Here is a 4886-nt window from a genome sequence, read left to right on the forward strand (position 1 = left end):
GCTGAATAATAAATTAAACAAAATAAATAGTTTAATGAATGTAAATAAATTGACTAAATGAATAGGCCTTAGCTCCAGAGATGGCCCTAGTGGAAACGTTTCTGCAGGACATCCCGTCAGGGCAGGTGGGAGACAGCATGGACATGCCTCCCTCTACCTCCCCAGCGGAAACCACAGCTTCCCAGAAACTTTCAGCACTTTAGGTGCAACAAGCACTTCTTTTAATAAGGGCCCACAGTGAAACGTTAGAGCTGCTCTACTGCCGTCATTAAACTCAAATTGGTTATAACCCATCTGTGGGTAGTGGTATAAGCACTGCATTTATTTTTCAGTGGCTTTACAACACTGGGGACTGACTCGCACGGAGAGCGCGGCAGGGCTGCAGCGTGCAGCGCTCTCGACGAGGGCCCCAGGCTCACTGGTCTGGATGTCTCTCCTGCAGCACTAACAATCCATGGATGGCAAGTGGGAAAATTATTCATTCCTAGCTCCTGTGCATCTGCAGTAAAATTTGGCTGGATAGACGTAAACAACTCAAGCCACATTCCAGCCTACTTAGAAACTTGTGGCTTTTCTGTATTCGTATTGATACTGGGACATTTGCATTGCAGCCGTGCCCTAGGGCGTTCACGGGGTCCCACAGCTGCTGGCTCAGGCGCTTACAAGCCACTGAAATGCCTCATGCTTTGCATTTGGCACCCTGAATTACCCATGCTGTGCTCTCCACACCTGGGAACTACGTTTAAACCCGTTTGTAAACTTTCTACCTGGCCAAAACTTTGGAAACTTAGTCCTGAAACTAGCTGGCTGGGTGACCCCGCTACAACAACGTGCAATTCAAACATCACAGAAATCGGGAGCAAAGACTAGGACCTAAGGCAAAGTGCAAAGATCAGCACCAACAAAAACATCAACTATGTTAGGACGAGCATGTTTCTCAAATTTCAAGAGACAAGAGCCAGATGAAGGAATCACATTTCAGACAGACACCAAGAATCAGTTGATAATTCTCCAAGTACACGTACTTTATTCTGGCACATACCTTAGTTTCAGAAAACTACTGAGACAGCGAGAGCCCAAGACAGTGAACTATTCCGTTAGACTATGTGCAGTGGGACCAGCAGAACATCAGGCTTGCAGACAGAAGCAGCTGTGCTGGGAGGCAACAGCCACAGCTCCAGTGTCGCAGGGGAGACTCCAGCTTCACCCCGTGCTACCACTGACGCCTGTCACTACAACCACAGCAGTTCTGGAGAAAACTCGCATGCAGCGCAAGCCTGGAAAGACCAACTTTGCTGGTCCTGAGAGCCCTATATAAATCTTAATGTGGCTGAGAGCCCCAGGACCTGCCGAGCTGACGGCACGGAGCTCTGGGTAGGATTTGCAGGGGAGATCCGATGGCTGCGATGTTGACCTCAGCAGCTCCCGCTGCCTTCCTGCATCCTGTGGCACAGATGTGCCGATTAGCCCACAGCCTCCCACCCGTCCAGCCCTGTGCCAGCCACCTGCGGCTGCCCCGGGCCGCACACAGCTCCAGGGAAACAGGCTGGGCGGCCGCTCCCAGCGGCTCTGCAAAAGCATGCTGCAGGCAGGAGCCTGGGAAACTCGCCTGTCCCGCAGAAACCCCTCTGCCAGGGACATCGAGCACCCCGTCCTACCTCGCACAGTGCTATAACCTGAGCTGGCACCAGAGCCGCCTTAATCCCAGCCAAACCTGCACGCTGACCTTCCCGGCTGGTGGAGGCTTCGCAGGCTTCAGCGCCACTGACAGTAAAGAGTCTTACCCCCAGTGCCAGCTTGCAGGGCACTCTGCACGACATGGCTTGCTAACAGCCAATATCCACGTTACCATTTCCAGTCTCATCCAACCGCAACGGCAGAAGATTAGCTAGCGGAGAGCCTGGGAAGGAGGGCTGGTGTCAGGCTAATCCAACCCGCAGGAGCTCTAGGCAAGCAGGGCAAGAGTCACGATCCTGCAGTTTTATGTTGTTGGACAGTAACTACATAAAACTCCCCTGAGCCTGCAGCTTCGTCAAAGGGTTGCAGTAGAGCTTTTCCCTTTAAAGAGAAAGAGAAGGGCAAACTAAGGAAGTGGTTTTTTTTAAAAAAAAAAAGGTGCCATTACTCTAACGTCACTTAGCTGTATGGAACCTTACTTCAGTGGCCTGCTTCACGTGATTTTTCCCTCAGGACCGGTCAAGTGGCTGGTGAGCACCACAGCAGTTATTTCTTCAGCTTAAGGAAAGAGCTTACTTCTGTGAGCACAGATCTATTTTCCCACCCAAAGAGGGAAGGTTTGTCACCTGTGTACGCGTATCTATGCTGAATTGTCAAGAAAATGCCAGATAACCACTTGTCCCAGGCTCACTAACGTTAAAAGGGTGGAATGCAACAGAAAGCTCAACTGCCAAACAGGCATGTGCGAGCTCTGCTACATCAACCACGTGCTCGCAGGAGGTGAGAACCAAACACTAACCCTTAGACAGCCTCGCTACTACTGGTGAAAAACTGACCTGCTTCCAAAAAGCAACAGCCACTGCCACCACAGGAGTAGCCACACTTTGGTTTTCATCTTTTGCGCTCTGTCCAAGCACTGCCCCATGGACTGGTTTTACTTCTCAAATGTAAGTAAAAAAATGCATGAACTTCAGACCTTTAAAGCCGCTAGAAATAACAACTTTCTAGTACAACCAATAGAGCACGATGCAAGAAAGCAAAGCAAGCACTGGAAAGCTGCACCAGGAGAGGGGTGCACTGCCAAGTTTAGTCGTTTACAGACAATGAAGACAAACACAGGACTCTGCAACACAACGCTGTTTTTACTGTGCGTGAGGCAGTTCTGTGTCTGCGGGTGGATTTAGCTAGGTGCATGTTCCTGACCTACTTCTGCTTTTCAGCTGTGAAACCCACAAGCAAGGCTTGCTCAGGCAGAGCAGCGAGCTTCCAGGGGGAGCTCGACTGGATTATCCCACCGGCAGAACTGCTCCGGACATGATCGCCCCAGGTTCTCATCCCCCATCTTGCCACACAGATGCTGTGTTATCACACTCCTTTTCTCTTCTTAACCTTGTAGTGGTGATCAGATTTCTCTTGCACAATATTCCTCTGATTCTCCCCCCCAAAGAGAACTGCGTATTAAAAAACCCCGACTGCCAGTAATTCAGCCCTTTCCAAAACACCAGCAAACTTCCAAGGTCGGGCAACAGACAGCGATAGCAGATCCCGATATTAAGAATCAGTCTTCTGACCTTGTTACTAATGCACAGCTACGCTTGCCTCCACAGCAGTTTTCCATTAACACCTGCATTCTCCACTTTTTTAACAGGAGACGTGGCTGAAGATATGGGTGGCCTGGAAGAACAGGGATGGAGGGACCTAGCTAGAAAAACCAAATCTTTGGGCAAGGCAAGGTTGAAAAGCATTTTACAGTAGCTAGAAGCACTGCTAAACTTGCACGTGAGACAAACTTGTTTAAGGCAGTGACAACTGTAGGAACAGAAATAATCCAAGAAACGCTGCACACAACGCTGTCTCTTGATCTTAGCTAATAAGAAAGGTAACTTAACCCATAACTGCCCCCATCAGAAATCATTACAGGAACCCCAACTGTTCACGTTTTTGTGTGTTTCTGCACTCAGAAGCACGGAGTGGCCCCAACAGTTTTGTCTGGCTTGGAGGTAGAGAGCAGCAGTCATCAGCCTTCTCGCCTTTTAGAGGCGGAGAAAACAACCCCCCCAAGTCTCGACACCTGGCGCAGCAGAGGGGTGTATTTCCTCAATGAGAAGCCCACTCAGAGCCTGCCCACCACCGAACGGTACCGACAGCCTCCTTCAGACAAAGCAGGGTGCCCAAGACGGGTGCTCCACAAGGCAGCAGCGGGCACACCAGAGTAGAGGCCGATTTTCCATAGCAGAAAGAGAGGCCTGGGAACCAGAGCTCGTAACGCTGCGGATGCCAACACAGACAGACTGTCCCCACCTCCACCGCAGCACAGCACCTCTGCCTGGGAGCCATGCGGCCAGAGGCACGCCTCAGCCCCAGGCTCCCAGACAGGACAAGAGCCTTCCTCCCCCTCCTCCCCAGACCCACGAGGTGCCTGAGCACTTGTGCAGTGCTGAAACATGGGGAGGATTTTTCCACCTCCCTGCCTCCTTCAGCAATCAGCTTGTGCCCTGAGAGGCAGGGATTACACAGCGTAACTTTTTAACCCAGTTGCTGGCACGGCAGGCATGACGCCTGCTTTAAAAACTGGCGCGCGGGGGGGAGGGGGAGGCTTTCAGCACTGCGCTCCCCACTCTTGAACTGCGTCCAGCCTGCTCCAGCACCAAACACCAATGAACTTTGCTTTAGGTGACAAACTTCAAAAATTCACCTCGCCACCATAAAATCAGGGGAGGGAGGAAGTGGCGGGTCACTCGCTCAGCAGATACAAGTGTCTCACACAGGCCAGCCACAAACCACGCTGCTCCTACCCTTTTTCCTTGTACGTTAAAGATCAGAGAAAAAGGCTGAGCCTGAGATGAGCGCTCAGGACCATAACTTCTTGAATATACAACGCACCAAACTCAGCAAAACCCAGAGCAGGGGGTAGCCTCGCAGGGTCTGCGCCCAGAGCCCTGGAGCTGGCACTGGGGACAGTCAGGACATGGGGCTGCACCTCGTCCCTGGCCTGAGCCACTCACGCTCCAATTTAAAGCAAGAGCAGCCAGCAAATAACTAGTTAACACACATAATTTTCAGCTGAGGTCTCGAACAAGCCATCAGCCCTTCCCAGGAAAAAACAAGTTCTTGCTTTTGTGTATTTCCTACCGTGTCAATGGCTCCTGCATCCCAAACTCACAGGACGATCCAGCCCTCTCCCACCTACCACAACAGAGAGGCCAACG

Source organism: Aptenodytes forsteri, unplaced genomic scaffold (assembly GCF_000699145.1).
Source record: "Aptenodytes forsteri isolate BGI_AS27 unplaced genomic scaffold, ASM69914v1 Scaffold66, whole genome shotgun sequence".
NCBI classification, from domain to species: Eukaryota; Metazoa; Chordata; class Aves; order Sphenisciformes; family Spheniscidae; genus Aptenodytes; species Aptenodytes forsteri.